The sequence below is a fragment of the Aedes albopictus genome, chromosome 3 (assembly GCF_035046485.1).
Source record: "Aedes albopictus strain Foshan chromosome 3, AalbF5, whole genome shotgun sequence".
NCBI classification, from domain to species: domain Eukaryota; kingdom Metazoa; phylum Arthropoda; class Insecta; order Diptera; family Culicidae; genus Aedes; species Aedes albopictus.
The window spans coordinates 371,747,525-371,772,498 of NC_085138.1; positions in this window are offsets into that span (position 1 = coordinate 371,747,525).

The following is a 24,974-nucleotide window of genomic DNA, read 5'->3' on the forward strand; positions in this document are numbered from 1 at the left end:
CTGTTGTCTGTGATTTTTTTCATCAAATGCTGTGTCTGGTGTTACTGGTTTTGTTTTCTTCATCTGACAGTAAAAAGCATTAAAGTGCCAAATTAAAAAAAATTGAATGTCTGTTGTCTGTGATTTTTTTTTCATCAAATGCTGTGTCCGGTTGTCTATGGTTGTCACTGGTTTTGTTTTCTGGATCTGATAGTAAAAAAGGATTAATATGTCAAATATTGAAAAAAATCATAACTTCCAACGTCTGTTGTCTGTGATTTTTTTTTTCATCAAATGCTATGTCTGGTTGTCTATGGTTGTCACTGGTTTTGTTTTCTGCGTCTGACGGTAAAAAAGAATCGAAATGTCAAATATTTAAAAAACACAAAATTTTCAACGTCTGTTGTCTGTGATTTTTTCCATCAAATGCTGTGTCTGGTTGTCTATGGTTGTCACTGGTCTTGTTTTCTGGATCTGATAGTAAAAAAGGATTAAAATGTCAAATATTAAAAAAAAATCAAAATTTCCAACGTCTGCTGTCTGTGATTTTTTTCATCAAATGCTATGTCTGGTTGTCTATGGTTGTCACTGGTCTTGTTTTCTTCATCTGACAGTAAAAAAGCATTAAAATGTCAAATTAAAAAAAAAATAAAAAATTTCAACGTCTGTTGTCTGTGATTTTTTCCATCAAATGCTGTGTCTTGTTGTCTATGGTTGTCACTGGTTTTGTGTTCTGCGTCTGACGGTAAAAAACAATTGAAATGTCAAATATTTAAAAAAAATTCAAATTCCAACGTCTATTGTCTGTGATTTTTTTCATCAAATGCTGTGTTTGGTTGTCTATGGTTGTCACTGTTTTGTTTTCTTCATCTGACAGTAAAAAAAAAGCATAAAAATGTCAAATTAAAAAAAAAATCAAAAATTTCAACGTCTGTTGTCTGTGACTTTTTTCATCAAATGCTGAGTCTGGTTGTCTAAAGTTGTCACTGGTTTTGTTTTCTGCATCTGACAGTAAAAAAAAAATTGAAAAGTCAAATATTAACAAAAAATCAAAATTTCCAACGTCTGTTGTCTGTGACTTTTTCATCAAATGCTGTGTCTGGTTGTCTATGGTTGTCACTGGTTTTATTTTCTGGATCTGATAGTAAAAAAGGATTAAAATGTCAAATTAAAAAAAAATCAAAAATTTTAACGTCTGTTGTCTGTGACTTTTTCATCAAATGCTGTGTCTGGTTGTCTATGGTTGTCACTGGTTTTGTTTTCTGGATCTGATAGTAAAAAAGGATTAAAATGTAAAATTAAAAAAAAAATCAAAAATTTTAACGTCTGTTGTCTGTGATTTTTTTCATCAAATGCTGTGTTTGGTTGTCTATGGTTGTCATTGTTTTGTTCTCTTCATCTGACAGTAAAATAGCATAAAAATGTCAAATTAAAAAAAAATAAAAAATTTCAACGTCTGTTGTCTGTGACTTTTTTCATCAAATGCTGAGTCTGGTTGTCTAAAGTTGTCACTGGTTTTGTTTTCTGCATCTGACAGTAAAAAAAATTGAAAAGTCAAATATAAAAAAAAAAACAAAATTTTCAACGTCTGTTGTCTGTGATTTTTCCATCAAATGCTATGTCTGGTTGTCTATGGTTGTCACTGGGTTTGTTTTCTGGATCTGATAGTAAAAAAGGATTAAAATGTCAAATTTAAAAAAAAAATCAAAATTTCCAACGTCTATTGTCTGTGACTTTTTTCATCAAATGCTGTGTTTGGTTGTCTATGGTTGTCACTGGTTTTGTTTTCTGCGTCTGACGGTAAAACATAATTGATATGTCAAATATTTTTAAAAAATCCAAATTTTCAACGTCTGTTGTCTGTGATTTTTTCCATCAAATGCTGTGTCTGGTTGTCTATGGTTGTCACTGGTCTTGTTTTCTTCATCTGACAGTAAAAAAGCATTAAAATGTCAAATTAAAAAAAATCAAAAATTTCAACGTCTGTTGTCTGTGATTTTTTCCATCAAATGCTGTGTCTGGTTGTCTATGGTTGTCACTGGTTTTGTTCTCTGCATCGGATACAGGTCGGACTCGATTATCCGGGTGACTCCAAAATTATTTCACCCCGGATAATCGAATCACCCGGATAATCGAGTCATGCTTCTTTTCTTTTATTTTTGATGTTATTCAATCAAAAACTGTTCGTTAAACATAGAAGCTAACATACATAATGTTGTAGTGCCTAAACTCAACGTCTAGTATTATTACAACCATGTTTTTTGAAAATGAAATTTTAGCTGAAAAATGTGAAAAAATAAAAACAATTTTTAAATATGCCAAATCCTACTTACAGGTGTTGTATTTGATGTTTATCACATTTGTTGACATATTGTAATCTAAAAATTTGTAAACAAAGCAAAAACAAACTTTTCCCCGGATAATCGAGCCATTTTTCCCGGATAATCGAGCCCCGGATAATCGGGCCCCCGGGTAATTGAACCCCCGGATAATCGAGTCCGACCTGTACTAAAAAAGAGTTGAAGAGTCAAATATTTTATTTTTTGTGAGAATTTTGTGAGAATTTCCCCGCGTGCTGCGTCTGGTTGGCTAGTCACCGGACAGACAAACAGGGCTATTATATATATGATAGAAGATAGAAGATAGATAGATAGATAGATAGATAGATATATATAGATAGATAGATTATTTTTTTTTGAAAATTTGGCAAATTTGGGTTAAGTTTACATACAAATATTTTTGTAAAAGTTTCATAAAAATCATTTTCAAAGTAACTTTGGCTTATTATCTTTTGAATGAGAGCAAGGGGTTTGAAATCGGGCGCAAATTGGCGGCGATTTGGGCCTGAAAAAAATACATATTTTTGAGGGGGTGACCTCAAACTTTTGATTGGGAGTGTATTTCACGGCTAACCTTGTTGTCTGCCGTTATTGAGGACCCGAGGTAGACGAAGTCTTTCACCACCTCGAAAATGTCCCTGTCTATCGTAACACTGCTGCCTAGGCATGCCAGAAGGCAAGTGTACAGTTCTGCCATCCTTTAAAATGGCCTAGCAATAATATGCTTGTCATCAGCAAAACAGACAAATTGGCCGGATTTCGTAAAATCGTGTCCCAGCTGTTGAGCCCTGCTCGTCACTTAGCACCTTCTGAGGCAATATTGAACAAAAGGCATGAGAGTTCATCACCTTGCCGTAGTCCACGGCGAGATTCGAACGAACTAGACAGATCGCCCGAAATTCTTACGGAGCTTGTTACATCGACCATCGACGCTTTAATCAGTCCAGAGAGCATCCCGGAGAAGCCGTTCTCGTTCATGATTTTTCATTGACGTTGATGAACAGGTCGTGCATTAAAGTCTGTTAACGTTGAAACATTCGTCATCATCCAACATTTGAAAGCAGTTTTTTCGTTCAAATCAAACATTTGTGCAACGAAAATGGATTCACTGTGTTCCACATGAGGAATAAAATACAGTGAATACATTTTCGTGGTCATTGTTTTGATTTATAGTGAAAAAAAAAAACTGCTTTTCTATTTCTGAAAAATGATGACGGATGCTTGAGCCTTAATCGCGACATTTTTGGAGAATATGCCGTACGGTGAAGATCTGGTCCGTTGTCGAGCGACCGTCAACGAAGCCAGCTTGATAATTTCCCACATTCCAACTCATTTAACTTTGGTGAAAGACGACGGACGATGTTCAGAGATAGAACTTTGTAGGCGGCCTTCAGAATTGTGATCGCTTGAAAGTTCTCACACTCCAACTAGTCACCTTTCTTGCAAATGGGGCAAATGACTCCTTCCTTGTACTCCCTCGGTAGCTGTTCGGTCTTCTAGATCCGGACTATTAGCCAGTGCCGGCAGATTTCCAACATTTCCGGACCCATCTTGATGAGTTCAGTTCCTATAGCATCCTTACCAGCTGGCGTAGACATTTCTCTCGCTGCCTAGGTCCTCTATATCTGCGCTCCTCACACCAATCACCACCAACCAAGTTGATCTACTTCGGTGTCGTTTGGCAAAGATTTTACGCATTCGAATGTATTCGTTCAATATACATGGCCTTCATGTCTAATTTCACCTTCAATAAGTTTCACACTTGTTTGTAACTTGGCGAATACTATCATATCTATTATTTCATTATCCACTTTGACCTCTACTTCATTACACTTTGAATAGAAAATGGCCGTCAATGCCATGAAATGAGTGATTATTATTATTATTAATATTTATGAAAGACACTTTACCGCTTATGTGGCATTCGTGTCTGATAAAATTAGTAAGTTATTAGAAAATATGTCGATAAAGAATAAAATTTATATTAATCACTAGATTAGTGGTTGACAAGCCATAGTGAACTCAACTGGGAATCAAGTCCTGCTGCAGTTGGAATGTAATGCCATCAAAAATGACGCAGTATTGAAATAGTCTTGCTAAAAAGTGAAGAATGCAGCTTAGAAATGACCATGGAACGCCATGGAAATGCGAATAAATTTAATATATAGTGGGACTCTTATGTGTAGAATTCCGTTACATTGTGTAGATTCCATTTAGGTAAAATCTATAAAGTTATCTCCATTAAGTTAACGTTAACTAAATGGAATTAGATTGTGTTCAAATAGATGGAGTGCTTAAAATTAGGGATAATGATGGTTCACGTGAAAAAGGCAGCGAATAGAGTTAATGAGAGTTCAGGGTGTGTTTAGGGATGAGAGATGACAAGGGGTAAGGACTATTTAACGTTCCTTAACAACTCTTTTGAGCCTAAGTCGCTCAATCTATATGCATAACTTGTGTGTTGAATGAAACTTATGCTTATACAGCAACATTTAACTATGTGCTGTCAAGGGTTGAGTTCAATGTCTGTTTGAGAAACTCCGAGAACTCCCTTAAGTATAGGTCATCAGATCTACATGCGGAATCAGTCTTACACGTCTTGAAAGCCTTCAGTAATTCCTTGAAACGGCTTGAAGCACCTTGAATCCTGAAAGCCCAATTAAACTCATTCGAGAGCCTATGCCATCCTTCTAAGCAGCTTCAATTTTAAGTGATTTTGGAACTTGAAAGTTCACATAAGGTGGCTGGATAGCCTTCTAAGCAGCTTCTGATGGAGCTTTGGCAAATCTCATGCAGAATCAAAACAGAGTTATCAAAACCTTGCTGGTATGGGATTCAATGTCTGAAATATCCTCCGATAATTATATTTTCACACACGTCGCCTACTATGTAGATTTGAACTGGATGCTCCTGCGTGGTACACTACTGACTTACCACTGCGCTGCTGAAGACACTTGACAAAGTCAAGCTAACTTTACTACTGTATAAGTTTGCAAAACTAGCTGCCGACAGAGAATCGATTCAAGTGAGACATCACCCGCCATTCTCTTGATCGTAGTTATAATGATGTGGTAGAGGGTAGGGCTCTCATGCAGCGGCTATCAGTTCGAATCCGGGCGGCATATTTTTTAGCAAACCTTATATTCATTCATTTTATAAATTCATATTTGTCTTTTATTTGTGTATACTTAAACAGTATATATTTTCCCATACCTAATGCATGGCTCGTCACACAACCACAGTCTCCCCTTCCCTCCTAAAATGCTACGTCATTTATGGACGCCCCCCCCCCATGGGCATTTACTTCGCCCTTGAAATACAACTCTACTGAACTGAACTTCTATGAACTCGAAAGTTCAGACAGAGTTCCAAGTAACATCTTAGCTTTCAAGTTGTTTAAGTTGTTTAATAGGCTAACGATGAGCCTTGCCGGAGCTTGAGTGCGAAGCTCCAGCAAGGCTCATCGTTAGCCCCTTAAAAAGCCAGGAAGTTCCAGTCTGAACTTTATCTGAACATCGTGGAACTTGAAAGTGCAATTTTCCATGGGTTCGGTTAGGGTCTGTCCATAAACTACGTAGACGCTGAGGGGGTAGACTCTGTTTCTGCAAAGTCTACGCTCCATACAAATTTTCTAATTTTTGAACAAAAGTCTGCGGAGGGGGTGTCTGAGATGGTCAAAAATGAATGCCCTTGAAACGTCTTCAAACGCATTGAAACGCTTTCGGAAATCTTTCTAAAATCCCCATTAAACTGATATGAGATCCCGTGTAGCCCCCTGAGACCCCTTAAAAATCGTCTAAAACGTCTCGAAACTTCTTGAAACGCTATTCAAGAACCCATTATACTGACCTGAGTGCCCGTGCAGCCCCCTAAAATACTTTTAGGTCTAGTCTAGTCTAGTCTAGTCTAGTCTAGTCTAGTCTAGTCTAGTCTAGTCTAGTCTAGTCTAGTCTAGTCTAGTCTAGTCTAGTCTAGTCTAGTCTAGTCTAGTCTAGTCTAGTCTAGTCTAGTCTAGTCTAGTCTAGTCTAGTCTAGTCTAGTCTAGTCTAGTCTAGTCTAGTCTAGTCTAGTCTAGTCTAGTCTAGTCTAGTCTAGTCTAGTCTAGTCTAGTCTAGTCTAGTCTAGTCTAGTCTAGTCTAGTCTAGTCTAGTCTAGTCTAGTCTAGTCTAGTCTAGTCTAGTCTAGTCTAGTCTAGTCTAGTCTAGTCTAGTCTAGTCTAGTCTAGTCTAGTCTAGTCTAGTCTAGTCTAGTCTAGTCTAGTCTAGTCTAGTCTAGTCTAGTCTAGTCTAGTCTAGTCTAGTCTAGTCTAGTCTAGTCTAGTCTAGTCTAGTCTAGTCTAGTCTAGTCTAGTCTAGTCTAGTCTAGTCTAGTCTAGTCTAGTCTAGTCTAGTCTAGTCTAGTCTAGTCTAGTCTAGTCTAGTCTAGTCTAGTCTAGTCTAGTCTAGTCTAGTCTAGTCTAGTCTAGTCTAGTCTAGTCTAGTCTAGTCTAGTCTAGTCTAGTCTAGTCTAGTCTAGTCTAGTCTAGTCTAGTCTAGTCTAGTCTAGTCTAGTCTAGTCTAGTCTAGTCTAGTCTAGTCTAGTCTAGTCTAGTCTAGTCTAGTCTAGTCTAGTCTAGTCTAGTCTAGTCTAGTCTAGTCTAGTCTAGTCTAGTCTAGTCTAGTCTAGTCTAGTCTAGTCTAGTCTAGTCTAGTCTAGTCTAGTCTAGTCTAGTCTAGTCTAGTCTAGTCTAGTCTAGTCTAGTCTAGTCTAGTCTAGTCTAGTCTAGTCTAGTCTAGTCTAGTCTAGTCTAGTCTAGTCTAGTCTAGTCTAGTCTAGTCTAGTCTAGTCTAGTCTAGTCTAGTCTAGTCTAGTCTAGTCTAGTCTAGTCTAGTCTAGTCTAGTCTAGTCTACTAGTCTAGTCTAGATATAAGGAAATATCTGCGTTGCCCAGAAAATCTCCTAACAAATCCGATAACTTCGATAATTTTGCCTGATTAAATGGACATGGACCTTTTTTCACCTAATCCATTTATTTTTTCTCGTTCACCACCCTTCTCCCACTTTGACGAGTCAACGAGCACAGTGACTAAAAAGTGACTCAGCCATCACGTGAAAGAATCTTGGAAAATTTTTAAAATCGACTAATTTTATCATCATTTTTTGTCATTATCAAGGTCATTATCTACACTTGCAAGGCATGAAAGATAATAAATTGTAGTTTTCAAGAATATCGGCGGCAGTTCTTACCATCAACGTCAACAAGACCAAATCGTTGGATGTAAACACGGTCAACCCTTTCAGCATTACGGTAGCTGGGCGAGCAGTGGAGAATGCTAAAAACTTCCGGTATCTTGATAGCCAAATGGCGGTCGATGGTGGTACCTAGATCAACATAGGTGCACGGATCAAGAAAGCGAGGGTTTCCTTGCGAGTTTGAGAAATGTAAGGAAAAACAATTGCCGGGGCCCGTGGCGTAGTGGCTACACGTTTGCTTCATAAGCAGATGGTCATGGGTTCGATCCCAGCCCCGGCACTTTCGTCAGTTGCTCTTTCCCCCTGAGAGCAGCTGACACTGACCCTCTTCTGAGCCCATGGCTCAAATGAACCCGGATACTTGGACATCGGCGAACGGCAACCCATAATGGACCCCCAATCGGACAGTGAAACTTGGTGTGTATCAGTGGAGAACACTCAACGGCTGCAAGTCTTCATCAATAGACGCATGCGGTATATAGATCGTGCGTGGTGGCCTCACAATTGGATCTTCAATGTGGAACTCCATCGTCGATGTCATCAAAAGTCGATAGCGACAGATATTCGGGAACAATAGTGGAGGTGAGTCAGCCACAATCTATGCAGGACATTGCAGCAGAGGCAGGGCTAGAGTCTCATGGCGCTGCAGCCTCAACAAAGTTTGACAAAAATTTGACATGGCCACAGGTCAAGGCAATATGGCGGGCATTCGCCCAAGATGGAGATCTTCCAATTCGACCCTCTGCACCATCATGGGTGCCCAGGACTGCAAGTTAGTACTAAGTAAAACATGCACTGCCGTGTCTTTTCTGTTATTTGTGTGCTACTTACGATTACAGGCGGTCAACCAGCATTAAATAAATCAATGGAATGAATCAATGGATAAAACAAAAGCATAAATGTTACTCAAATGAAACCTCCAATGAAACACCCCTAAATCGATCACATAATTTAAAGAATGTCAAATATTTATTCACTCTTCTTTCGAAAGTCAATCCGCAACCATCTGACACCATTAACCACCCAGAATTTTCACACCACTCGATTCGAAACGTGTTGACACGGCTGGGTTCGCCTGTGTGGTTCTATCTTGAGCGGTCAAAATCTCACACCACAAAGCCCCGAACAGCTCTCATCATCATCATCATCGCACTTTAGGAGCGCCGAAACCAGACCTCTCGATTTTCGGTCCTCCATTTAGTAATGGTAATTTACTGAGGCGTGAAAAATATGCCACCCGAAGGATTCGTCTGGGCCGGAATGCGAACCGTACTGTACCAAGTGTTGCGACTGCTACGAGTGAGTCCCAGTGCGACCTCGGAACGAATCGTTCGCTCTGGGACCACCCCGGTGGATTCCTCCCTTTGGGTGCTGGTGATGATGATGAAGGCACTAATAGCGACCAACAACTCCGTGGCACCAAACGACGTAGAATCGATACCAAGAGGATCTACTAATGTGGGCGCAAAAGTAGGTAGGTTGCTTCTATCATCATCAGTGTTGTGTTCGTTCATCTACCATCACACCGCACCGCACCACCAAGTACCTACTAGGTACATAAGTGGACAGAAGTAGAAAGCAACCAAGCTGACGGCGATAATGAAAGAAAAAGGTTACGGCGCGCGGAAAGGAAAAGAGCAACCAACTAACCAAGTGAACCACGCGGCCTCCGCCATCCGAGTTGACGACTTCCGGTTTTCGTTTTTCCGGGCAGACAGGCAGGCAGGCAGTTTGCGAGACAGAGAAACTAACATTGGGTCGGGTGCATTAGCAGTGTGGATATTGCGACGACACAGTGCTTCCGTTCCGTCGTCGTACCACCCTGCTGGATGGCTGGTTGAAAGGCTGACAGACTATAGTAGGTAGTGGGTAAATTGTGCTGCCGAGCCGCTATTGTGGTGCGCAAATACGTTCATTAATCAAAATGGTCATCGGTCGCATTTGGTGAAAAAGGGGGTGTTTGCCATGGTTGTTGTTTAGTCGGTGGATGCTTTCAAGTTCCTTTAATCCAGCAGCGTGACTGGGGGTTAGAAGAAATGTAATCGATTGTTAAATTGGTGGAGGTCAAGATGTTAGACAATAGTTGCAATATCATGTGATACCGCTGGCGCTGGCCATGACGATTCTCTTTAGTAACTTTGCGAATGAAAATTTAAAATAAGATAAATTGCTGAAATGAACTAAATATCATAATTATGATGGATTGTTCATTCTGTTGTATATTCATGCAAGAACTTTCAAAAGAAATGTATTATAATACATTTACTCTTTTCGGGACCTACGTAGGTTTTAGACAGCACCTTTTTTTGGAGATCGTCTCCTAGAAGACAGAACTTAACTTAAGAACTAAACACATTCCCGCCAAACCCTACGTCACTCTGGAATCACCAAGAAGGCATTGCATTGCTTCAGAGAGAGAGAGAGAGTAGTGCACATCGCTCCCTAAACTTCAGCTGCGTAGTCATGCTGCAACGAACATCGATGACTTGCTGTGGGTAGTTCACCTAGGGGGCATGCTGGCGTTTTGCCAGCAGTGGGCAGGATTTACCACCACGTCTGCGCCCAACTGTTCTGCAAGCATCAAGAACTGATACTTGCGTCACATAACATAAGTGGAACTCTGGCTCAAAAAGTTGATGCCTTTCCGAGTTCGTACGCTGTTATACAGGGCATCGAAATGTCAAATGCATTATAACATTATCGCCATACTATTTTTCAGTATGTATACCATTTTTCATTGCTGTGAAGTAAAACAAAGACCTCATAGATCTAGACTGGCAACACGAGGAGATCTAAAATAGGACATAAATTGTAATAAAGTTTTGTAAACTCAAGTCAAAAATACGTTTTATGGCTTTAAATATAAAGGGAGATCGATATGTGGAACGTGGATATGTTATTTCGAAGATTTCAATGAATTTATTACAACATGAATAAGTGGATTTCCAGCAGCTAGTTTTGTGTATCTCTCAGATGCCAATCTTCGTTCCTGTATTCTTTGCCAAAACTGGAATACTGGTTGGATCAGATGTTTTTTGTTTACCAAAATAAATGACAGTTCGATGCCTTTTTATGAAAGATATAACAGTTTCGCGTGCTGGAAAAGGATACAACTTTTTCCTTTGCTCTGACCATGGATTTCCACTTATGTTATGTGCTTGCGTGCAACGCGGTTTGACCTGCTGAAGGCTCCGGCCCTATCAGCTAGCACCAGAAGGGGTTGCTGACAGTAGTGGCCCTTACCGGGGACCCGTATGATCTACGTAGCCAACTCCGATCCCTTGGACCACCTCTTGTATCGCGTATGCACTAGCTTTTTTCCGAGTCCACGCGCCACCTCCTCTGTAGCTCCAAGACGGTGTGGGCGACAGCTGATGAAACGTGTGGTAGCGTAATATTATATTAAAACACCGTAGCTCTATACTATAAATTATACTCAGCTGTCAACAAACCAAGGTACATCATACTTCCAGACGTAATACAATACTACATACATGAGTGTGTTGGTTCAGACTAAAGACACTATATGCAAAGACACGAAATGTTCCAATTGGAATTCCAAATTTGCTGTCAATGTCATTCCAATCGAGCAGGAGACCTGTCAAACGCGCTTTAAAAGCATTGCTCGACAGCATCATCGTCATGACGCGACAATCATCATCAATAGCAACAATCATCAGATTTCGTGTCTTTAGCATACAGTGTCTTTAGTTCAGACCACAGACTAAGGTACTTGAACAACTCACTACAAAACGTCATTCCAACCAAACTCATCATTTCACATCTTCTCGACAAGATTGTCCGAAGTCGTGTCCTCCCTGCATGTGGCAAGCATGCGGTTACACATTGTGCGAAAACGCGGGCACAGGAACAAAATGTATTCCGCCGTATCCTCCAAACGAGCACAAACCGGACATTTGGGAGAAACCGCATGAATGAAGCGGTGTAGACCCAAGCAACCAAAAGTTCGATTTCTAATTGAAGAGAAAACTCAGAAGTTCAAATTTGGTTTAATTTTGATTTCAATGAACTTGATTCTCCAAAAAGTTACACATATATTGTTTTTGAACTTAGAAGTGCAATACAAGCTTTGGTCTTCCCTTCAAAACGATCATAATGTTCAAAACAGGTTCAGAGTGAACTTACTTTGAACTTCAGAGCAGAGTTCAATCAAATTTTAACCGAACTCATATTGATCTCTCGGGTGCCCATGAAGTTCAAATATAGTTCAGTTAGACATTTAAAAACAACTTGAAATTCCCTGTCCCGAACTTGTTTTGAACTTTTTACTCAAAGTTCGGACAAACATTAACCGTACCAAAAGTGAACTTCACTTGAACTTTGGACTCGGAGAAAGCGGAGCTCGGGGGAAGTTATCATTCAATTAAAACACTCGGTAACACAGCGCAACATTTTTCTGTCTCAAGAGCAAACTTATGTGTCTCCGAAGGATTTTGAGCCGCAAAATACGAATCCGGGCTCAGATTTGCTCCAACACGTCTCAATTTTGAGCTATACCTCAATTTATAGGGTAAAATATGCGATTTTGGGCTTTTTTGACTGCAAGCCATTAAGCTTGGAAATATTTTTTTAAGCAATCAAAAGGTTAATTGGTCAATTAACATCTAAATTAACGACTCATGCAAAATATTTCGTTTTACCTAATCAAATTTGATAGATTTAAGCATTTTATGTTAGTATGAAAACTTGCATACAACTTTTGGAGGGTGACTCGTATGGGAAACATCGTACCTAACATAAATCGCTTAAAACTATCAAATTCGATTTGATAAAATGAAATATTTTGCATGAATCGTTAATTTAGATGTTAATTGGCCAATTAACCTTTGGATTGCTTAAAAAAATATTTCCTTGCTTAATGGCTTAAAGCCCAAAATCGCATATTTTGCCCTATAAATTGAGGTATAGCTCAAAATTGTGATGTGTTAGAGCAAATCTGAGCCCGGATTCGAATTCAGGGGCCCAAAATCCTTCGGAGACACATAAGTTTGCTCTTGAGACAGACCAAAAGTTAATGTTTGTTACGCTGTGTAATCGAGCTCGGCGGCCATAGCTTGCGTGAATTTTACAAGTACACTTTTTTGCACTTTTTCACTGTTATATTTAAACGTACTTACCTTCGCAAGTAATCAGTTTTGCACTGAGACTTGAAGACTGCCCCACAGCGGAAATTGTTCCGCAGGAGTTTTGTCAGGCTGCGGATAAATATCATCCAGCTTTCCTGACTTTTTTACTCCCTCTCTCACTTGTCGCGCCAGCACGATGGTAATCGATGCGGTCCTAGTCATCAAAAACTTGAATATTTGTATCCACGATCGACGCTGGCACTAATTTTCTGCTTTGCGCTTATCACAATCACGAACCAAAATAAACTGAAAATGCCAAACTGTGCAAGTTGACAAGAAGTTCCACGTGAGCTTCTATGGAACTTTGTATCTTGTTCGGCTTCCAAAAGTTTGTCTTGCAGTACATTTAAAGTACAGAAAAAGTTCATTCGCGGACCTGTCTGAGTTCTCAAAAATAAAATCAGCACTTTGAGTAAAATCCCTCAGTGGGTAACAACACATACATAAAGCAGTGGTTAGGCGCCTGCTTTCAACGAGGAGAACCCGTGTTCAAGTTCCAGTAAGTAAAAACATCGAAAATGTATTGCTAGACATTAGCCAATTTAGATTCCACATATATCAATGTCTCTTAATAATAAGTTAATTTTGAAGTCTAACCACATTTTTTTTATTTCATCGAAGCTTATTTTAAGCTGAATAGAATTCCTTACAGTGCACTTTTTGTGAACTCAGTTTCTTAAAAAGTAGGCTGCATAGAATGCTGTTCAGCTTCCATTAAATAGCTGATTAAGCCATAACATGCTGTTTTATCCGAACTTTGAATTGCTTGGAGATACTGTCTGAAACAACCATGGCCCTAAAGGCCCTGAGTCAGGAAGCTAGCCTGTTAACTCAACTATCCACCCTCGAGATCAAGCTTTGGGTCGACCTTCCATTTGACCTTGAAGGCCAACCTGGCAGTCCTGCGTATGCCTCTAGTGCCGCGCATTTCGAAGCACTCTAATATCCTTTTGCGATAAGGCCGAAACTCTATGCTAGTGATGACGCAGAGCGTATCGTGTGACACAGTACGTTTCGCGCTCGTAACATTCAGGCACATCAGCCTAAAAGTGCTTTCCAGCTAACCACGGTAGGTTTCGGTACTTAGAGCCGTGCTCCCGGGCCGCCACATCTTAGCATGGTCGTAGCTGACACTAGCCAGAAGATTGCGCTTACTGGCGTACACCGCAGAGCTATTGGGAATCATCCAGGACAGTGCTACTATAACTGTGGAGGTTCTTTTGCAAGCGTAATCAACGTGGCTACCGAAAGTAAGCTTATCGTTGGTCATTACCCCCAAGTGTTTGACGGGGTGATTCGAAGTGACCTACACTGATCACCGCTTGCTGCCCAATTTCCGGTTGTTCACAACCATCACCTCAGTGTTGTTATGAACCAACTCCAGTTTCCTGGACCTCATCCACGCTTCAACAACATTGATCGAGTTGGTAGTAGTCAACTTCACTTTTTCGATCGCTTCACCGTAGACTTCGAGCGTAATGTCGTCGGCAAAGCCAACGAACTCCACCCCCACTGGGAACTTTAACCTCAACACCTCGTCGTACATGACATTCCATAACACCGGACCCAAGATGGAACCTTGCGGGACTCCTGAGGTTATGTGAAAGCACTTCCGACCCACAGCTGTGTCGAAAACAAATACTCGATTCAGGAGTAACTTCCGAGGATCTTGTACACTATACAGGTACCCGGGTAACCCCAAACGCAGAAGCGCATCGGCAATAACCGCCCGGCAGGCGCTATTCGGACCGGACGTTAATGAGCTTTGCAATCCACTCAAGTTCCTCATCGCCAGCCCCAGTCCCCGGCTGTCCTGCGAAAGGAGGTCAAGGACTAGGTTGATGACACGCCGTCACTACGAAAAAGCAACCTTGACATAAAAAGTATCCCTCTTGAAGCAAATGTGTGAGAATTGGTACAGCGGTGGTGAGGATATAGAACGATATATCTTTGAGATGGAGGACCTCTTCGAGCGATTGATTTTGGCAGGCCATGATTTTGACAAAAATCCGCAAGTTGCAATGGTGCTTCGAAGCCTTCCGGAGTCATTCAATACACTCACCACTGCTCTGGAGAGTAGATCCGACGACGAGTTAACGTTGGAACTAATCAAGTTCAAGCTCGTAGATGAGGCTGACTGACGTGGATAGGAGGAAACTGGTTTGTATGTACTGCCAGAAGCCCGGTCATAAAGAGAAGCATTGCAAGGCGTTGTTGGCGGAAACGCGGATCATCAACGAAAAATTAAAAGATCAACGAATGAGACGGAACGTGCCCAGGACCCGATCAGCTCGTAAATAAATCCTCGAAGAATATTCCTTTCTATCATCGACTCGGGCGCGAATGTGGATTTGTGCTACACCTTGGACAATACCGTGAAGCAGAAGGTAAGTCTCGCGGATTGGAGAACCACCAGCTGCACCGGCATGGGATCGTGTCGCATTGTGCTCATTTCTCCTGATGGCAGTCTTAACCGAATCACTCTTTCGGAAGTGCTGTTCTGTATTTTGCCTTTCGAGCCTGAGGAGGGGAGTGATAGCAAAGCAATCTCGGAAGAATATTTAGATCATAGTAGCCTGTAATATGTGCGGCTCCATGGTCGTGCGGCTAGGGTAACCAAGCTCTTAGTCGCATCGTGCTGAGGAGTGCGGGTTCGATTCCCGCCGCAGCTGTCAGGAAAAGTTTTCGGCTGTGCCACTGGGCGCTGCATGCTAGTCCGTTGTCTAGGGTCGTGCTTCCTTCAAAGAGCGAAAAAGCTCACTGGAAGCATTGAACGTGTCCGTGTATTTAAAAAATATATATTGTAATGAATAAAATTTAGTTCTCTCTCTGAACTTATACTTTCATTATACCATACCAACAGATACTGTAGCAAACCGCCAGATGATCCCTGTTAGCATGTGCGAAACTACGACTTTTCGCCAGGGGGTGCACTACAAACAAATATTCATTAGTTCATCCATTCATCATTTATCGCCTCATATCTCGCAGAAATGCATTCAAATTTTAGAGGGTGCTGGCAACCCCGGCACCCTCGGTAGTTTCGCCTATGCCTGTGAGTGTAGCTATTGTCTACTCTCCAGTTCGTACTACTTGTTAGGCCAGGACTACAAGAAGTAACGTCGATAATCGACTCCGCCAGGTCGACATTTGGTATGACCAGTGTCTCTAGCAGGATCTGAACCCGCTGCTGGTTCGTGAAACGACTTCCCCATTGCACGGCCCAGGCATTAAAGTCATCCGCTATTACCACCGGCCTTCACCCTGTTAGCACGGTCGTTGCGGTCCAGCATTTGCGTGAACTGCTTGATCAGCCACCGCGAAGGCACATAACAGCTACAGAAGTAGACCCCGTTTACTTTGGCGAAGACGAAGACCTCATAGGTAGTAGACACCAGCTCCTGGACGGGGTATTTACCCATCGTCCATATCGCCGCCATTTTTCTGGACCCATCCGTGACCCAATTGCCGTTACCGATGGGTACTCGATAAGGATACCCGGTATGGGTTGTTGTGATACTGATTTCTTTTAGCGTCCCACAGAAAACTCGTAGGTTGTGTTGGGAATAGCTTTAGCTGCAAATGTATTTAAATTTCAACTTATTTTCCAGTTTTTAGTTTTTACAAATTTGTACTCACAATTTTATCAGTCTCCCTTTACAAATCCTTTAGTTTTATCGATTTAGTGTAGTATGTAGGTAAGCTATAATAAGTTTTAATTAATTAGGTAACAATTTTAATAGATTTCATCTCACACTTACGTTTAATTTTTACAGTTCAGTTTGCACAAATGAATCTAATTTTAGATGAAATAAATGAATCTCGCAAAACAGTTTCTTTTCTGGTTCTACCAATAACGATTTCGCTACTTGTTAGACACGAAACCACACAGTCATCCCTTCTGACATTCCTGCTATTTCTGACGGTTCTCGTATACTAGTCCATCATATTCGTAGTTGCCCTATCGTAATTTTTGTCCGTTACGTGCCGAGGGGTACTCGTCGTCACATGGGTGATGGCGATATTCGTCCCTCCTCAAAAACCGCCTGACAAAGCAGTTACTGAGCCGCGTCTCAGTGATTCAAGTTCAGCTGAGTTACCTGCACTGTAATTTGTTTGCTGCGGCTTTCTTGAAGGCCGGGCACAGGGCCGGATATAAGGGGGGGCCAGGGGGGCCATGGCCCCGGGCCCCCACATTTCAGGGGTCCCCACAAAATGTAACTTCAAATGGGAACCGAAAAAAGTAGTGCTAGAAACATCTTGATTTAATTTTTATCACAAGTACTTCTACTCTCAAGATGTGTATGAAATATTGTGCATCAAATTAGAAAGAAGCAGATATCAGCCTTTTAATAAAATATCAAACTTTTCCAGAAAGTTGTTAAGATTTTTAAGGTTTGAATTGATTGCTCTTGTGAATTACACAAGTTATTTTAACGAAAATACATGAGAAAATCTTCACCTGAATTCTAGATGAAATCTTAAATGCTATGGAATAGAGAGACGAAACGTTTCTGTTGAAAATTCGTGTTTATTCCTGTCGAAAATTATTGAAGTTATTTTTAAAAATTTCCTGCTTAGTTCTTTGAAGATTTGCAAGTGTTTCTATCAGAATAAATATTTTTTTTAGGATTGTGGAGTTTGATTTCGCTTACCAAACTTATAAATTATTAAAATCAAACCCCAGAATTATTGAAATATTTCTTTGAAGGTACCAGCAAGAATTTTAGGTCAGATTTAGACGTTACTTGATAAAATTTCTTTCACAATCGTCTTTAGACTAGATCTGGATATCTGGATCTCTGTTATGCTTAGTTCATAGTGGATGCCTTTTTTCTAGTTAAGCTTATTAAGCTAGATTAAGACGGATACAAATTTCATTTTGACTTTTTGGCACCACCCCCCCCCCCCCCTTCCTTTGAAATTTTTTGGCAGTATGTTGCATTTTGAGGAGGCAGTTAGAAAAAACTTTAAATTATTTTTATCCTCCCCCTTTATTATTTTTTCCCTCCCTCGACCAGCCAAACAGGGGGGGGGGGGACAAAAAGTGAAAAAAATATTTGTATCGGCCTAATTTCTTCAATAATAACCCGAAGATTTTTTCATATTTTCTGGAATATTTCTACAATGAAAATAAAATATCCTCTAAAAAGAGGGCCCCCACAACACTGTGGCCCCGGGCCCCCACATTTGTAAATCCGGCCCTGGCCGGGCACCTTGGACCCGTTGGATGCCTATTGTTTACGGATTTCCCGGTACAGATCATACAGATGAGTGGACTCGTGCAGCTTTGGGCCTTATGACGCCCTACTTTAACGGACATTTTGACGTCCTCATAGGTAGCTAAACCAAAGCTATCTGTGCCCTTGCTGGCCCCTTCCGTAGCCTAACGGCTGCGGTGGCCACCTGCACATCGCACTGTTGCCGCAGTGCCGTGACGAGCTCTTCCACTTCGATAATCTCGTCTATGTCTTTGATCTTTAAAGTCGCTTCATGTGTGAGACTCCCTCACCAAGGACCTCTTCTGCCAGCCTCTTGTAGGTGGCGTCGTAGTGATCCTTCTCGCGCTTCAGCTCCAGGATCGTTTCGCCCGTACGAGCACGTCTAACACTGCGTACGTCGGCTCCCAGACTCTCAAGCTTGGCGTCGCTTCGTATCGCCTTCAAGACGTCCGATTACTGGGACTGTTCCGTCTTGCTGACGAGCGCGTCGCTTTTCTCGCGCTTGGCACGTACTCTTCTGTGCCTTAGCTTGGCGTCCTGCACTTCTATAGGCGGTTTCGTCTTTCTCTTCTACCGCTCTACCTTAGTCCAAGGAGGGTCCTCCCCTTGGTTCGTCCTACTCTGTGCCTGCAGAGGTCCTACCAACGGTCGGAACCCTTTGTTCCCAACGTTCCGGGACGGGACAGCCTTTTCAGGCCCACCATTCCCAGCTTTCCGGGAACTCTGGCTGGGATTCTACTTTCCAGCATTGTTGCTGGCCTTCGGGGTAATAATACGCCTGGCTTTGCGGGCGCCGCAAGACAGCTCCTTGCCTGACGGCTGCCTCGCCCGCATCTGCGAGTGCTTGTCCCGTTTGTCGCGAGCATTCGCATCCGCCACTTTACTCGGACTATCTGCGAAGGAGAAGGCCTCCGTTTGGGTAAACTTTGGCACTTTCTCCTTCTTAGATTCCGCCGCTGCTGCAGTCAGCATCGCGAGTACCGCGTGCTCCTGCTTGGCTTCATCAATCGACACCCTAAGTCGATACAAGGCCGTTTCAGGACCTTGCTTATATTCGACGTAGTGGACGCAATGTCGATTATTTTGTCAAACTGCTGCTCAGCCACCTCTATTGCGGGCCGTCCTTTGTTCTCTTGGCTGACGGTCCTCAGCAGCCACGCTCCGTCCATTTCCTCCACCGGCTGGCTGGCCGGGCAGTGGACTGGAGCTGCCACGCTTGAGATGCGTACGCAGCTACCCACACCTATCTCCTCGCATCTCCTTGTCGGAGACCTCATCAACCCGCTCCTTGCGAAGGGGTTGATCGCACCGCTACTGCTAACACCATGATTTTGATTATTTTTATTTTTAGAATTCATGATTACATTACACGAGTAGCACGGGGGAGAAGGTCCACCACTCCAGAGCCCTGCATTAACGCGGTAAGAGACAGCTTACTGTGGGGGGTGTCCAGGTGCCCCACAGGCTCCGTTAAAGATCGAGCATATTTTCACTTCGATCACTCATTCCTCGGCACGGGCCGCTTGCCACCTTGAATTGGGGTTAGTAGTTCTATTTTTAGCCGGTGACTACGCGGCTAACTCGCAAGGGGGGGCTCGCCAGGCCCCGGGAATGTAATCCCTGCTGCCCAGAATGGAAACGGTTTAGTGGGTCAGGGATGTAGTTGACTATAGGAGGTGGTCTCTAACTCCATACGTTCTGAGCCTGCCGCTCAGGTGTCTGATGAGAAAGATTACCACCGCCCCCTCTCCTCTGCATAGAGAAGAAGAAAAAGACCCCTCAGTTCAAAGTGGCCCCTGCTTACGTCTCTGTGAGCCTCCACTTAAAGCTTTTCGTACTCCAGCGAGAGCATTCCAGCTATTTGCTGGAACCTCCGCCAGAGTCACGAAACAATTCATTGCAAATTTTGGGGCCATGGTGAACTATCTTATCGCTTCTTGATAACACAAATCCACCAGCCGAGTGAATGAGTTGAGAATGGCATTGCAAATCAGAACCTCTCAAAGAAGATGCCTACGAACGATGTGCGTCGCGTCTGTTTTCAACTGTTTAGAGCACTTATGTATGCGAAGCCGATGTGCCGAGCTTGACGCAAAGCACACCAACAATGATGATGTTGAACGAACAGCAACCACCTCGGCAGAAAACTCCAGGAAGCGAAAGGCTAATAAGTGGTAATTTTTTAATGGACTGGAAAGCAATATTCCGAACGAGAACATCAGGGACCGGCCTGGAACGAGGGGAAGCTTATTGCTTGTAGCTCTTTCGGCGAGCTGCTTGAACTTAGCGGAGCCCAAAACCAAATGGGAAGATAATATGGGAGAACTCGTACCGAGCGCGCTTCGTCGGTCCGTCCGTCGCATGTCGAATTCAAGGTTCTCCCGGTCGTTCCGTTCAGTTTTTTTTTTTTTGTTTTCTATCATTACCAGAAGTCTACTGCGATGACGACGGCAACGACGACGACGACTCCGACGGTCTTGTCAATCCTCATTTCCAAGCTATTGTTTCTAATTTCGACCTTCTCCCTCGGCTGCCACCCTCGGGGTTTTGGTCATTAAGCTCGGGCATTGCGAGTCTGCTGCCATCGGGGTGTATGTATCTATTTTTATTATCTCGTCAAAAAATTGCTCATTGCTTTTCATGTGGTTTCCATACGAAACAGATACCTCTCCGTCTCCATCCAGGGCCATTGTACTATTGGACGAAGCGGGGTTTCGGCTTCCAGGAGGAGAACTCGGAGGCAACGGTCCGTTTCTAATAATTTTAATGTCTCTGTTTCACATGCATAGCTATTTTGAGCCGCTCAGTCGTGGGTGCGGTCATTTTTTGTATTTTTTTCGTTCATACGATTACAAACAGAAGAATCTCTGGAATTCCACTGTAGCTTATTTCAATTAAGCTAATTTGTTCCCATGGCGATTCGAATGGTGACGGCGGCGACGTCTGGTTGACAAAGCTCTAACTCTAGGAAGTTAACGGGTGGTGATGATTGAACTGTGTGGAAGCAGCAGTAATTAATTGGTTCTAGTCATGATTTTCTTCGCACCTAATGGCCCGTGTGACCTTCCACGATGGAAAATTTGTTGATGTCGGTTTCAAAACTGTGTTGACTGTAGACATGGGCAACTCACTCGCGAATCGACTCGAAGAATCGATTCGCGAAACCGAGTGACTGAACCATGATTCTTTTTAAAAGAGTTACGATTCACTGAAGTGCATTACAAGTCCAACAATTTGTCGAAAAGAGTTGACTGACTGCGCACTTTCATAATAATTAGACGCAGAACATCGCAATCTTTGCCAATAAATCATTTATTTGTTAGTTTGTGTGGCTGGCTCGCATCAGTGATTCGATTCTTTAGTGGAAGGAACTTGAATTTGTTTATCTAGCATTTTATCATGTCATGCTAAGACCAAGTCCGTACCAAGAGAGCGGATTTTCTCGAAGTCCGTACCAAGAGAAAGGATTCGGCTCGAAAAACGACATTGTTCATCAAATTCCGGAAATGAGTTACTGAGTCGATCAAAAGAGTCGACTCTTTTTTGAGAGTGAATCGGGAGCGATTCGCTCTCAAAATTGAATCAGTTTTCCCATCTCTAGTTGACTGTATCTGTGTGACTGTGACTGGTCGGTGATAATCTGGAACTTATGGACAAGAAATTATTCAAAATACTATGATATTTGGCAGGGTAAGCAGAGAAATGGATTTTCTTCTTATTCTGTAAGGCTCTACGTCCCCACTGGGACTTAGGCTACTTCGTTTCAACTTAGTGTTCCTTGAGCACTTCCACAGTTATTAACTGAAGGGCTTTCTTTTCCTGTCATCGCATTCATGAGTTTGTACATTAGGAGGCAATGACAATGATACACTATGCCCAATGAGTCGAGAATATTTTCGCGACCGGAATTGCAATCGAACTCGCCGTCTCCGGATTGGCGATCCATAGCCTTAACAACTAGGCCAATTGAAGAAATGGATTTTGTGCTTAGCAAATATTGGGACAAAATCAACATATGTACATCTCAGGGCGAAAAAGCACATAAATGAACACAACCCATGGATCCTTAGGAACAAACTTTAACTTAAATTCAGAAGAGCTTAAGTAAGACTTTCTGTAGTAGTTTCTTCTGGGATTCCTCCAGAGTTTTGTGATTCCTGAAAATTTCTCCATAATTTCTGCAGAAGGACCTCCAAGAGGTTCCCGAGAATTTTCTCAGTTCACTGAGAAGTCCTCCTGGAGTTCCCTGACAATTAGCTCCTTAGACAGTCCTCCAGGAGTTCCCCGGAAATTGCTTCAGGTGTTTCTAGGCAATTTCTTCAGAAGGCCCCGAAAATTCCCCGTAAATACTATGGGAATTCTTTTAGAAACTCCCCAAAAATTCCTGCAGTGGAGCGGACCTGGTGGGATGATTAGAGCACATGCATATCACACCAAGGACCTTGGATCGAATCCCACTGCCCACACCAAACTACCAAATGTGAGTTCTTCTTTCGGAAGGGAAGTGAAGTTTGGGTCCCGAGAGGATCTAACCTAGGGTTTAAAATCTCGTTAGTAAAGACAATAAACTGCAGTAATTAGTAGAATCCATCCATAGGTTCTTCCCTGAGAATTCCTCCATGACTTCTCTGGAAATGGGTACCTAAATTACCCGAAAATTCCCTTAAGAATTTTACGAAATTTACTTCAGGAGTGCACCAAGAAGTCCACCTGCAATTATGCATGATTCTCTCCAGGATTTCCCTGAGATTTTTCAGGGTTTTCTCGAAAAGCTCCTTTAATTCCACGAGTTCTACAAAAAATCCCTGGGAATTCCTCCAGAAGTTCTTCCAGCATTTATGTTGAAGTTTAACTGAATTTTCTCTAAAAATTCCTTGGATATTATTATTAATACCTCTTTATTATGGAGAAATTCAGCCCGAGGCTGGTTCATCCCCAATCCCCCATGGAAATTCTTTGAAGTTCTTCGACAATTCTTCCAAATCCCTCATAGTTATCATGTAATTGTGAAAATAGGAGTGTTCATGGTGAGGGCTCAAAGTCAGTTTAGATTTATGTTGAACAAATTCAACATACTGTGTCTTCTTACTTACAAGTTCTTTTTTCCAGTGCATTAAGTCGTACCAGCGAATTGATGCATGCTTGTAAAGGGCAACATAGACTCGTGTTCTTCTAGGAGTTCCGCGGGAATTCCCCTTGGAAGAATTGCCGAAACAATGCTGAAGGAACTCTCGAAGAACTCGAGCACTGAAGGAACTCTCGAGGAGCTCCAGAGGGTATTCTCTAGGAACTTATGGAGAAATTCCCGAGAATCTAATAAAGGAATTCACAAAAAACTTATAGAGACATTCCCAAGAAGCTCCTGGGAGATTCCCGAAGATTTTTTGGAGGAATTCCTGAGGAATTTCTTAAGGACCTCCTGGAGGAGATTCCGACGATCACCTGGAGAAGTTCCCGAGACACTCTCGAAGGAATCCCTGGATAAACCCCCTCAACTCCTGAAGAAAATCTCGATGAACTCCATGAGACATCTTTACAGGTATTCTTGGACAAGTTTAAGGAACAACCGGTCTTATCAATGTTTTGTGCATGGTGCATTTGGTGCGAGAGTGATTTTTTCGACCGCAGGTTCTTTTGGAGCCCTAAATAGGACCGACTTCCACTGACGATGCGCCTTCGCATTTTACGTAACGTAGTTGACTGCCATAGATAAGGACTCGAGGTAGACAATGTCCTCCACCACCTTGAAAGTGTCTCCGTTTATCGTAATACTGCTGCCTAGGCTTGCCCTGTCGTTCGCGGTTCCGCCTGCCAGGAAATACTTCGTTTTCTACGCGTCACCGTTTCAAATGTGCAAGCAATAATATCCATGCCATCTCCATGTTGTAGTTCCCGCCGAGATTCCAACGAACTAGATCAATACTACCAATACACAACCATGAAGTAACTCAACAAGTGGTGCTTTGGAACCATTCGGGGTATTCGTGACATTTTCGGAGGATTTACCTCACGGCGTAGATCTATGATCCGTTGTTGAGCGGCCGTCGAAATAGCCAGCTTGATAACTTCCCACAAACTCATTCACTTTAGTTGAAAGACGACGAAAGATGATCTGTTATAGCATTTCCCGAGCAGAAGGGAAAAGCAACAGCATAATAAAATAAGTTATTTTGGCAAAATAACTGAACAACGTAAAGAGTTATTTTCATGTTTTTTACATAACATATCATGTTATAAACTTGACTGTCATAAGCGGCAAAATAACAAAAATCATAACAAAAAAAATGTTCCTGGAAGACCAGTTAAATAACACGTTTTGTTGGGTTCAATAACAACTTAATAATAGCAAATTCGTAATATATTTCAATAACAAATTTTGAAATGAATAAGTTATTGATAACAATCAAAAAACAAATTAAGTAATAATATAATATGTATCAAAATCAAAGTGGTCTCGATGCAGTGAAAGTAACTTCTTTTTTGACATTTTTGTCCTAATGGCTAGTTTCCACTTCGTACGTACTGTGTAAAAAGATAGGACAAGTAATGGTCAAGTGATTCCGCTTCAAAATTACTTGTGCAGTTAGCAGATGGCAAGTAAGGAAAAAAGTGTAACACTCGTAACACCTCCCGTGCGAATCAAATGGGAGCTGTCACTTTTCCTTGCGGAAAAATAGTCCGCACTATTATTCCGTAAGGAAAAGTAACGTTTCTCCCCATACCGGAGCAGTTGTCAAAATTACTTGCGGAAAAAGATGGAATTTTACTTGAGCGCTCTACTTGGCAACAAAAAACTAAGCTTAAATGTATAGTTCATCCTGGATCCAGCTGATCCAAAACATAAAATAGCTAACACTCTATTGAACTTTCTATATACTGGAACTTGAAAAAAAAAAACAAGTATACTTATCAAAATGCTTCTGTTACAGTTAAAATGTATTGTCAAAAAGAAGAGGAAGGAAGAATATTTTCTCATCAGTTACTCGCGAAATGCTGTGGACAACGTTAACTTTGAACGGTATAGTTTTGATTTCAAAGCTTGTTATTGTTGTGCT